General features: G+C 34.7%; 1 pseudogene; it reads left to right on the top strand.

Annotated features, from left to right (window-relative positions):
- The first annotated feature begins 586 nt into the window (after positions 1-586).
- On the top strand, positions 587-1,321 carry LOC113882253 (annotated as a pseudogene).
- The last annotated feature ends 11,352 nt before the right edge of the window (positions 1,322-12,673 follow it).

Genomic DNA, 12,673 nt, shown 5'->3' with positions numbered 1-12,673 from the left:
GACATTATAAATGATATGCATTTTCCTGGAATTCCATCCTATTTTTTCCTGTACTTTCCTTTTTTCTTTAAAATTCAGCTAAATCATTGCTTCTTCTGGGAAGCCTTCTCTGATTTTAGTCTGATTAATATATTCCTACTCTGTGATATTTAGCATTATGTGAATATCCTTCTCATGGCACCTATTTGTTGGTCTGGAATTTTCTGATCCTTCATTTTGTGTGATATCACTGAGGGAAGGGAACTGTGACTTTTGCAACTTGGGTATATTTCTATGAACTACTGGACAAAAATCAATTCTGTCTGCACATTTTTTAATTGAATGGACAAATAGAAAACTTATGGTGAATTTAAATGTGTCCCCCTTGTTTTCTAGGCAAGCTGCTTCTAATATGTGAGGTCAGCTATTGTCCAGACTAGATGGAACCAAGGAACAATGTAACTTATTTTACCTCCCGGGCCTCACAAGGAACCCAAAGGAGCAGAAAGTCCTTTTCTGTTATATTCTTGCTGTTCTACATTTTGACTGTGGTGGGCAACCTGTTCATTGTTTTGATATGATGGTCAGTAGGACACTGAATTCTCTGATGTACTTTTTCCTTACTTTCTTATCAATTATGGATGTAGATTATTCCTCTCCTATTGTGCCCAGATTAATTTCAGACTTGTTATTTGCGGAAAATACCATATCTTTTGAATCATGCATGATCCAGCTGTTCATAGAGCACTTTTTTGGTTGATCAGAGGTCTTCCTTCTGTTAACAATGGCCTATGACTGCTATGTGGCCCTCTGTAAGCCCTTGCATTTCTTGGTGATCATGAGGCAAAGGGTGTGTGTTGCGCTTCTGGTGGTGTCCGGTGTTGGAGACTTTTTGCACTCAATTATTCAAATTAGCACTATTTCTGGGCTCCCATTCTGTTGCCCCAATATCATTGATCACTTTACGTGTGATAGGTACCCCTTATTGAAACTGGTCTGTACTGACACCTGTGTCATTGGCATCTTAGTTGTGGCTAATGGAGGACTGATCTGCAGTACTTTACTCATCTCCTATGGAGTCATCCTGCACTCTCTGAAGAACACGAGTCAGGAAGAGAGGCAGAAAGCCCTCCAGACCTGTGGTTCCCACATTACTGTGGCTGCCTGTTTCTTTGTCCCCTGTATTTTCATATATGTAAGACCTGCCACAACCTTCCATATTGACAAATCATTGACTGTGTTTTATACAATCACAACCCCCATGTTAAAACCATTAATCCTAAGGAATTCTGAGATGACTAATGCTATGAATCAGCTCTGGAGAAAAACAAAATCAGATTAAGTATTAAATAAGTGCATTATTCATCAGGAAAGTAGTAATTTAGTATTAGGACCAATCTTCCACAATATAAAAATCTTCATAAATCTGATTCAAATTTTCTTTTAATTGCAAGCAATTAAGATAAATATAATTAAAGAATGAACTGCATGTTCATTCTACCAATGACAGTCTTCCCATTAGAATGTAAGCTGTATGATGGGTGGTTCATCACTGCCTCTAGAATGGTGGAATTTATTGACAGTATGGAATCAATAAATAATATGGAATGAATAAATAATATGTTTTATAGAGTAAAGCTGCTTTTTAAATAGTTTCTGTGTTTACCTGTATTTTCTTATCATTGTTTTAAGTCAGAGTCTTGTCTTTAATCTTTGTTCTTCTTATTGCTCAATTTAAAATGTTGAAGGCCACTATTATATTATACATACTGTGTATATCATAATATACATATTAAACTATCTATTTATCAATTTTGTTTGCCTTAGTTATGAAATTTTAATGTAATATTTTAATTTTAAAATAAAAATTTGAAGTATGATATATAATAAGTAATATTAAAGTTGAACCCATGCAAAATGGAATAGTGCAGAATAAGGCCCTTATATATGTCATACCACAGCCTTCCAGTCCTTTCAGATGTTGTCACTGTATTCTTTTCTTAAATATCTTTGTTAAATAATATTTAAAATGCAAGCATGTTTTCATATGTGTGTGTGTGTGTCTTTGTGTAGAACTTTCAATTTTACTTAGCCTCCTGAAGATCTTTATATACTAACCTATAAAGATCTAACTCATTCTAGATTCATCATATTGCATAACTTTTATAAAGACTGAAATTTAGGTATCCAGGCCTCTTAAAGTTTTTCCCATATTTTTTATGATGTATAATGCTACAATGAAGTCTTTTTGAAAATTTTTAGGTCAGTCTAAGAAATGGAATTTTTTATTCATTTGGTACATGTATTTAAATGTTGATGTTCATAGTTATTGCCAAAATGCTATCCATGAGCTTGTACCAAATCCACACTCCCCTAGTTCTGAAAAATACATTTGAATACATTCTGAACAATCAGAGTTTGTTTGTAGTATCTGATATCTGAGTAAAGAAATTATATTTGTGGTATCTGATATCTGAGTAAAGAAATTATGTTTCACTTATCTACTTTATTTATAAATATTCAAGTTAATTGAATTTGGGTATCTATTTAGGTGTTTAAATTGATCTATATTCCTTTTACATGAATTGCTTATTAGTGAATTTTTCATATTTTGATTGCTGATATTTTCCATATTGATTTTTATGACTTAATTGCATATTATAGAAATTATCCCATTTATCATGTATGTAGAATTATTGAATTTCCAGATTGTGATTTGTTTTTGATGTACTTGTTCAGTGCAGAATATTTGGTCATGTAGAAATACTTTTACATTTACATAGATAAATCTATCAGTATTTCCTTTGGATTTTACACCTTGCTTAGAATTTTCCTATTTTGATGATGCTAAAATATTGTTCCTTATTTTTCAACATTTAATTCTTTGTCTTTTTGTTATTTCATATCTTTTAAAATCATCTATTTTGTTGTAAGAAGTAAAGTAGGCATTGAATGTGTGCTCAGTGGTTCACTGAGCACTTTTCATTTCAGACTTTTTGCAATCTCATGGACTGTACCTAGCCAGGATCCTCTGTCCATGGAATTTTCCAGACAAGAATACTAGAGTGGATTGCCATTTCCTACTCCAGGGGGTCTTCCCAGACCAGAGGTCAAACTTGAACCTGAATCTTCTGTGTCTCCTGCATTGGCAGGTGGACTCTTTAACATTGAACCACCTGGGAAGCCCCCTGGTGGATACTACTTTTTTTTTTTTTTTTAGGTTCTTTTGAATCTTTTATTTTGTATTGGGGTACAACAAATTAACAATGTTATGATAGTTTCAGCTGAATAGCCAAGATACTCAGCCATACATATACACGTATTATATTTTAACTATTTTTTGATGACCATTTTTGTACATGCATAATTATTTTTCTCCATGGCTTTGATATTCCAGTTTTATATTCCAAAAGATAGCATGTAGTTGAATCCAATTTAGGCCTCTATCATCATCCATTGATCTCTTTATTCTTGTGCCATGTATCATATGATGTAATTGCATTTAATTTAAAATACACTTTGATACCTGATAGGCCTAGGATTCCTTCATTATTATTCCTTATCAAAGTGACATCTACTCTTGCATATTTATATTTTAAAATTAAAATTCAATAAGCGAATCTAAGAAAAACTAAATTTAGTTAGTATTGTCCATGAGATTTGCTTTAAAAATTTTATATCTTTTCTTGGAGAACTGAGAATTCTTATCCACAAACTGGATATGTCTTTCTACTTGTTTTTTATAATGTTCATACAGATCTAGTATGTTTCCTTATAAATTTAGGTTTCTTGCTGATATTATAAATAGCATCTTTAATGATATTTTTGGAGTGTCTGTTATTTCAATACAGGAACTTTTTTTTTTCCATTTTTACAGAGTATTATTATATAATTTCACAATGCATTGTTTGTCCTTTGAATCTACTTTCTGCAATTTTTTACCAAATGCATTCAGTTCTGTAGTGACTGTCACAATCAACATAGTCACAATCTGGGCATATATACTTTTAAAGTTTTCTGTGCAACAGACTGAAGGTCATAGGCCTTAATCACATACTGCACACTGAGACTGTAACTGTTCTGTGGAAAGATGGCCCCCATACAGTTTATGTTTTCTAAAAGTCCTAATTTATGTCTAACTTTGTTATTAGTCTTCACAGTCCTGTGGGCCGTCACTTCTATTTTACAAATTTTAAACAAAAACAGACTCAGGTAACTTGTCCAAGATGCTCCTAGTGTAACCAGGATTTAAATGTTCAGCCCATTTGATTTTAACCACTCTGTATACTGCCTCAAATCAGACATGAATCAGCCCTAGCACAATTTGGAATTTTCTCTAAAACCAAAATGTTGATTTAATTTTCATTTGTTATCAGGACAAATCCTGTGAACAATGAGTATTTTGGTTTTCTGTTCACAATCAAGATTCAGAGTTCCTTATGTAATACAATATTCATATTCATTTTCAAATTTGCAACAATTTGAAAGGTAATATTTTTCTGAATGACTGAGTTGAATTGGATTTCCTACAAGCATGGAACAAGTTTGCCTAATGGAAACAATCAATGTCCAGTGATGCTGCATTTATCATACTTTCTTTGTTCTTCGTGATGGAATCAATGGCTGAAGGACAAGAGAGAAAGCATCAGAGAACAGAACATGAATCAAATGAAGATCTCATGCAGGTAACCCAGGAAGTGTATTTAAGCACTAGTTTCTGAATTAGGCTTTACACTTTGCAAGAGTTCACTGGCGATGTGAGAATTCGGTCATTTAAAATGTTGTTTATGTGGTTGTCTTAATCAGCTATTTTAGGGATCCTTTGCAACTACTAAAATATGTGGAGATTTATTTAATACTGTAAAACTCATTTAGATATTTTCATATCATAAAGATTCAGAATAAATTTACCTTCTCTAAAATCAAATATTCTTATAAATTCATTTTTAGTTTATCTATCTGTGGATATTTCAATGGGCAGTTATTTCTAAGTTTCATGATAGGTTTAACTGTTATGTCCTCTAAGCAGTATTTATTACTCTCTTAAAAATTAGAGGATGATGTAGCATCTTTAGAACTTGAGTGGTCTTCACAACTTCAAGATAATATTGTAGTAAGCACAGTGTTACTTCAATTCCTACATTTTCTGTTCACAAGTGAGTTTCAGCATCCTATCATATATTTGTTGGCCATTTAAATGTATTCTCCAATTGTTTATATTTTTCTTTAATATTCAATTTATATAATTTGTTTGTTTTTTTCTCTTTATTTTATTTTATATTTTTTACTTTACAATATTGTATTGGTTTTGCCATACATCAACATGCATCCGCCACAGGTGTACACATGTTCCCCGTCCTGAACCCCCCTCCCACATCCCTCCTCATACCATCTCTCTGGGTCATCCCAGTGCACCAGCCCCAAGCTTCCTGTATCCTGCATGGAACCTGGACTGGCGATTCATTTCCTATATGATATTATACATGTTTTAATGCTATTCTCCCAAATCATCCCCCACTCCCTCTCCCACAGAGTCCATAAGACTGTTCTATACATCAGTGTCTCTTTCGCTGTCTTGCATACAGGGTTGTTGTTACCATCTTTCTAAATTCCATATATATGTGTTAGTATACTGTATTGGTATTTTTCTTTCTGGCTTACTTCACTCTGTATAATAGGCTCCAGTTTCATCCACCTCATTAGAACTGATTCAAATGTATTCTTTTTTAATGGCTGAGTAATACTCCATTGTGTATATGTACCACAGCTCTCTTATACATTCATCTGCTGATGCACATCTAGGTTGCTTCCATGTCCTGGCTATTATAAACAGTGCTGCGATGAACATTGGGGTACATGTGTCTCTTTCCCTTCTGGTTTCCTCAGTGTGTATGCCCAGCAGTGGGATTGCTGGGTCGTAGCAGTTCTATTTCTAGTTTTTAAGGAATCTCCACACTGTTCTCCATAGTGGCTGTACTAGTTTGCATTCCCACCAACAGTGTAAGAGGGTTCCCTTTTCTCCGCATCCTCTCCAGCATTTATTGCTTGTAGACGTATGGATCTCAGCCATTCTGACTGGCGTGAAATGGAACTTCATTGTGGTTTTGATTTGCATTTCTCTGATAATGAGTGATGTTGAGCATCTTTTCATGTGTTTGTTAGCCATCTGTATGTCTTCTTTGGAGAAATGTCTATTTAGTTCTTTGGCCCATTTTTTGATTGGGTCATTTATTTTTCTGGAATTGAGCTGCAGGAATTGCTTGTATATTTTTGAGATTAGTTGTTTGTCAGTTGCTTCATTTGCTATTATTTTCTCCCATTCTGAAGGCTGTCTTTTCACCTTGCTTATAGTTTCTTTTGTTGTGCAGAAGCTTTTAAGTTTAATTAGGTCCCATTTGTTTATTTTTGCTTGTATTTCCAATATTCTGGGAGGTGGGTCATAGAGGATCCTGTTGTGATGTATGTTGGAGAGTGTTTTGCATATGTTCTCCTCTAGGAGTTTTATAGTTTCTGGTCTTATGTTTAGATCTTTAATCCATTTTGAATTTATTTTTGGGTATGGTGTTAGATAGTGTTCTAGTTTCATTCTTTTACAAGTGGTTGACCAGATTTCCCAGCACCACTTGTTAAAGAGATTGCCTTTAATCCATTGTATATTCTTGCCTCCTTTGTCAAAGATAAGGTGTCCATATGTGCGTGGATTTATCTCTGGGCTTTCTATTTTGTTCCATTGATCTATATTTCTGTCTTTGTGTCAGTACCATACTGTCTTGATGACTGTGGCTTTGTAGTACAGCCTGAAGTCAGGCAGATTGATTCCTCCAGTTCCATTCTTCTTTCTCAAGATCGTTTTGGCTATTTGAGGTTTTTTGTATTTCCATACAAATTGTGAAATTATTTGTTCTAGCTCTGTGAAGAATACCGTTGGTAGCTTGATAGGGATTGCATTGAATCTATAAATTGCTTTGGGTAGTATACTCATTTTCACTACATTGATTCTTCCAATCCATGAACATGGTATATTTCTCCATCTATTAGTGTCCTCTTTGATTTCTTTCACCAGTGTTTTACAGTTTTCTAAAATGTAGTGGTTATTTAGAAATAGGCCCTGTGGGAAATGAGTAGATCATGAAGGTGAAGCTATCATGCATGAGATTAAAGTTGTTGAAAAGAGACCAACCCCAGTGAGCTCATGAGACCTTTCTGCCACGTGAGGGCAGAGCAAAAAGATGACTGTCTATGAACCAGGAAGGGGACTTAACCAGGTATGAAGTCTGCTGCAGCTTAATCTTGGATCTGGGCCTCTGAAACTGTGAAAAATAAATATTTGTTGTTTAAACTACCCATTTCATGTTATTCTGTAAAAGCAGCAGTTAATTTTCAAATTTGTGTATTTATTTCAAATGATAAGATCAGAGTCTTTGTTGATTATCCATGTTCACTGATCAATAAGCTCTGTGAACTGAGGAAACATTACTTGTGTTTGTGTTTTCTGTTTTTTGAAATATGTATGGGATGTAGTGTCCACACCTAAACTTTACCAGTTATAAGTACCCTTGAATTTATGACCTACCAGGGTGAGAATTTTTATCGATAAAATTTAATTGATATATATTTATATATATTTGCTACAAATATTAACTCTTTTTTGACATGGGCTACAAAGATTCATTTTGTTATTACAATTTCTTGTTCTTCAAATAAATATGTCATAATTTAATATTCTTTTGCCCTTTGATTACTTGTGTATTTTTATTTCCTTTCACTGACTTTCTAAATTTTAACCTATTTTCTAAAAAAATATGTTGTCAAAATACTTTATTTTTTAATCCATCTAGAATTTATTCTTGCTTGTAATGAGGAAATATCTAAGCCTATTTTCCTTAAACAGATAAAATCATCCACCAACATTATTGGAGAAAGAAATGGCAACCCACTTCAGTATTCTTGCCCTGAGAATACCATGAACAAAGGAGCCTAGCAAGCTACAGCTTATAGGGTTGCAAAGTGTTAGACATGACCGAAGCAAATGAGCACACATGCACACACCATTATTATTTAATTCAATAGTAATTTGAAAAATATGTATTTAGTATGTCAGGTCTCACACCAGCCAAAAGGTTCAGTTTTGGTGTCGTTTCTCTTTATCTTTCTCCTTTTTTCCTCCTCCTCTCTCTCCTCCTTTTGTGTTGTATTCCCCTAGCACTGACATATTTCAGTGGTCAAAGACTTTTAAGGTATATTTATTCCTGGCAAGGTTAGTGTCTCCTAATTATTTATCTTCTTCAGAAACTTTTGCAGTTCCTAGATATTTCCATTTAATTATAAATTTTAGCATCCTTTGTCAAATTTTAATGCTTCTCATAAAAATATATTTAGAATGTTGTGATTCCACATATTTATCTTGATGAAAATGACGTTTCAAGATCTTGTTTTTCTATTCTGAATAAGACATATATTGCATATTTTCCCATGAATATGCTTGGCATAACATATATGATAAGTAAAGTTTACTGAGCACATAATATATGCTAAACATAAAAAAAAAGAAAAACAAACAAACAAAAAAAAAAAACGACAACCTTCCAAACTTTCCCAGTAGAGTCTCCCAGGTGCACTGGAACTTAGTCTTCAGTAGGCAACACCACTATTCTATTCAGCTAATGCTTTTAGGTGATGGATAACATGATCACATCAGTGAATTCTATGGAGGTGAGTGATTTGCTTTATTTATTTACCATAAAAATCTGTGTCCTGGTTGCTTCTGCCAAGTCGCTTTAGTCGTGTCCGATCTGTGTGACCCCATAGACGGCAGCCCACCAGGCTCTCCCGCCCCTGGGATTCTCCAGGCAAGAACAATGGAGTGGGTTGCCATTTCCTTCTCCAATGCGTGGAAGTGAAAAGTGAAAGTGAAGTCGCTCAGTCGTGTTCGACTCTTAGCGACCCCCTGGACTGCAGCCTACCAGGCTCCTCTATCCATGGAATTTTCCAGGCAAGAATACTGGAGTGGGATGCCATTGCCTTAGAGATGATGATTAGTCAAGTACCATGATAAAGGACCACAGATCCTATTCCATGAATAACAAAGTCAACTGATGCATTACAGGTAGAAAAGATGTACATTTACTGCAAGTATATGATGACAAGATGCTTCTTTTCAAGTTGAGGAGTTTCAAAGGAGTAAGCTTCTACAGGATTTTGACTGATTTCTCTAGAGAACTGTGCCCTATGAAGGAGTCAGTGATGGACTTTACTAATGGAATTTTGGACATTCAGCACAGATATAGTGCCAGATCTAGATTGGTGAAAGGTAAATCTTATTACACACTGGGCCTATGTAGAACATTCATCTCTCCTACAAGGACCACAGAAGTGGATAAAAGGACCAACACATATATAAGACAGGTCATCTTGTCAACCAGATTTTTGAAGGTTTTCTCTTGGGTGGATTCTCTCTGATAGAAACTGTGTATGATAAACAGACACATTTGCTTTTGGTCCATTCTGTGTGACCCATCCACATACCACTTCTCTAGATTGCTCTTTCATCTGTTCTTCCACTTTCCCCTTTCCTTCAATAGTTTATCAAACCTGTTTTCACTGTCCATGAGTCAGTGTAAACCCATAACTTAGGGCATTTCTCTCCCCATGTGAAATGGAAGAGCATAAGTACAGCTCAAAATTAGGTTTACAGGTAGGATTTTTATAGTGGATGATAATATTCAGCTGTCTTTGCAAGGAAATATTTATGTTGCATTTAAGTCTTCAAGTTCTAGCCATCTATGTGGCTAGAACTTACACATTTATATAAAAGACTGAGGTGATGGATAGTCTGTGAGGAAATACAGAAAGTTTGGCCACTTGAAACTATTTCTAGATTTACAGCTGAGCCATGTTTTATTATGTATTCTGTGGTCACACATAGACTCTTGAAGTATCCACAGTTGTTATTGTTGTTCTCTCACAAAGTCATGTCCTACTCTTTGTGAACCCATGGACTGCAGCCCACCATGCTTCCCTATCCCTCATTATATCCCAGAGGAGTTTGCTCAACTTCATGCCCATTGAGTCAGTGATGATATCTAAAGATTTCATCCTCTGCTGCCCTGATCTTTTGCCTTCATCTTTCCCAGCTTCAGGGTGTTTTCCAATGAGTTGGCTCTTTGCATAAGGTAGCCAAAGTACTGGAGCTTCAGTTTCAGCATTAGTCTTTCCAATGAATATTTGGGATTGATTTCCATTAAGATTGACTGATTTGATCTCTTTCTGTCCAGGTGACTCTCATGAGTCTTCTTTAGCACCACAATTCGAAAGCATCAATTCTTTGGTGCTCAGTTTTCTTTATGGACCAGCTCTCACATCTGTACAGTTTTGTCATAGCTTTCCTTCCAAGGAACAAGCGTCTTTAATTTCATGGCTTCTGTCATTGTCCACAGTGATTTTGAGCCTAAGAAAATGAAGTATATTACTGTTTCCACTGTGAAGGTAATCCTCATTTACCCTCAGTGAAAGAACCAATGCCTTTTAAAGACAAAGGAAAAACCCCAACAGGTAAGTTCTTGAGACATTTGACAAGGGATACTCATTTAAAATTCATGTGGTATATTTAAACATAGTTAAGGTCTAAAATAGCATACACTTTCATTGAAGGAAGTCTGAATTGATAAAATTAAATTAACAGAACACAAAAATTACTAAAATATACAAAATGTATTTGGCTTATGATTAAAACTTGAAAGATGTTCATTGCCCAGTTTGCCAAATAAAAAGGAAAAACATGTAATATATCACAAATAAACTAGTGGACTGATAATCTTGGTTAATGGGCTATTATATTTTAATGGATATGTTAATTTTTACAATCACTTTTGGATCTTTAAATTAGATAATTTAAATTTATGCATCATACCAAGTTGTTTAAAGTAGAAAGAAACATACCTATTCTGTTCTGATAACTTGATATGAATCTTTATCTGTGGCTCTTTTAAAATTATGACAACAACCTTGTTTGTACCTATGTGTTAAGACACCCATGTTCAAGAATGTACCTTGCTTACCATAAAAGTATAATTGCAACCCTGGTGGTTCAGATGGTAAAGAGTCTACCTGCAATGCAGGAGATCTGGGTTCAATCCCTGGGTTAGGAAGATCCCTTGGAGAAAGAAATGGCAACCCCTTCCAGTATTCTTGTCTGGAACATCTCATTTTCTTAAGTGGGGCTTCCCTGGTGGCTCACACAAGTAAATAGTCCACCTGAAATGCAGGAGATGGATTCAATCCCTGAGTTGGGAAGATGCACTGGAGGAGGGCATGGCAACCCACTCTGGTATTCTTTCCTGGGGAATCCATGAACAGAGGAGCCTGGAGGGCCACAGTTTCATAGGGTCGCACATAGTCAGATATGACTGAAGGGACTGAGCACATGCACAGTAAGTAATACTTAAATTATATATATATATATTTATAATAGGGAAATGTTAGCTGACTGGATTAAGTTGAAAATCTAGCTGTACGATCTTTCAACTTTTATAGTATCAAAATTGTGATGCCTTAAAAGATAGAGACTAGATTACGTACCTATGGCAAAACCAATACAATATTGTAAAGTAATTAGCCTCCAATTAAAATAAATAAATTTAAATTAAAAATATAAAATATTCAACTAGTAGGTAATTTATTCTGGTATAATCTGACATTGATAATTATTGAGTGGATCTTGCAGAAAATAAGATGTGAATAAAATAGTTGGATTTTGCTGTTGTTCAGTTGCCAAACAATGTCCAACTCTCTGCAACCACATGGACTCCAGCACACCAGGACTCCCTGCTCACCATCTCCTGGAGTTTACTCAAGTTCATGTCCATTGAATTGGTGATACCATCGAACTATCTCAAACTCTGTCATCCTCCTCTCCTTCTGAGATGTTTACTCTTGCCATCTCCAGTAGCTGGATACAGACTACCTAGTGCCCTCATGGTCTTTGACAGATGGGCCTTATCAATCTATAGCTTCAACAGTGATTGGATCTTTAATCAAACAGTAGCAATAATGTGAATACAGTATACAGAATGTTCATTACATCTGACTTCTAAACAAGTGCAAATTTTCTGGTACCTGTCTTTCCAACCCCCATCTCTCACCAAAATTATGTGGATGGAATCATCTTGTCTACATGTGAGGTTTAATGATTCTTTAATTCCACAGCAATGAATGGTTAGAAAGTTTGGGTCTATATCTATCACAATATGATTATTTTCTTTTGTTTATCATCATTCTTACCATCAGACAAAGGATCTCTGAGGAAACAATTGCTATTTTTTTTTCTTTCTGAATTCTGTTTTCTTTGCTTTATTAGAATGTACTCTGTTTTCCTTCTTTTCTTTCATTTTGTACTTTTTAAATCTTTCATTCTGCTTGCTATAGGTCAAAATACATTCTATCACAGATAAATATTATACTCATGTATAATAAAATAATTCCTAAGGCAGACAATCTTATCCTATGCCCAAATAGGGATCCATGAGTTATAGGCATAATATTCTTTTCTATCCTTGACTAGATGTATAACAATTATCAAAATGACAAAATTTATTGCAGTGTTCATGTGAAGCATCCCAAAACGTTAATTATCAACATTATTTATTGACCTTTAAGAGATGCCAATGAGAATTTTAGGTAATGTACTTGCAATACT

This window comes from Bos indicus x Bos taurus, chromosome 23, assembly GCF_003369695.1.
Source record: "Bos indicus x Bos taurus breed Angus x Brahman F1 hybrid chromosome 23, Bos_hybrid_MaternalHap_v2.0, whole genome shotgun sequence".
In the NCBI taxonomy this organism is placed as follows: Eukaryota; Metazoa; Chordata; class Mammalia; order Artiodactyla; family Bovidae; genus Bos; species Bos indicus x Bos taurus.
This window is presented reverse-complemented; position numbering and strand designations above follow the sequence as displayed.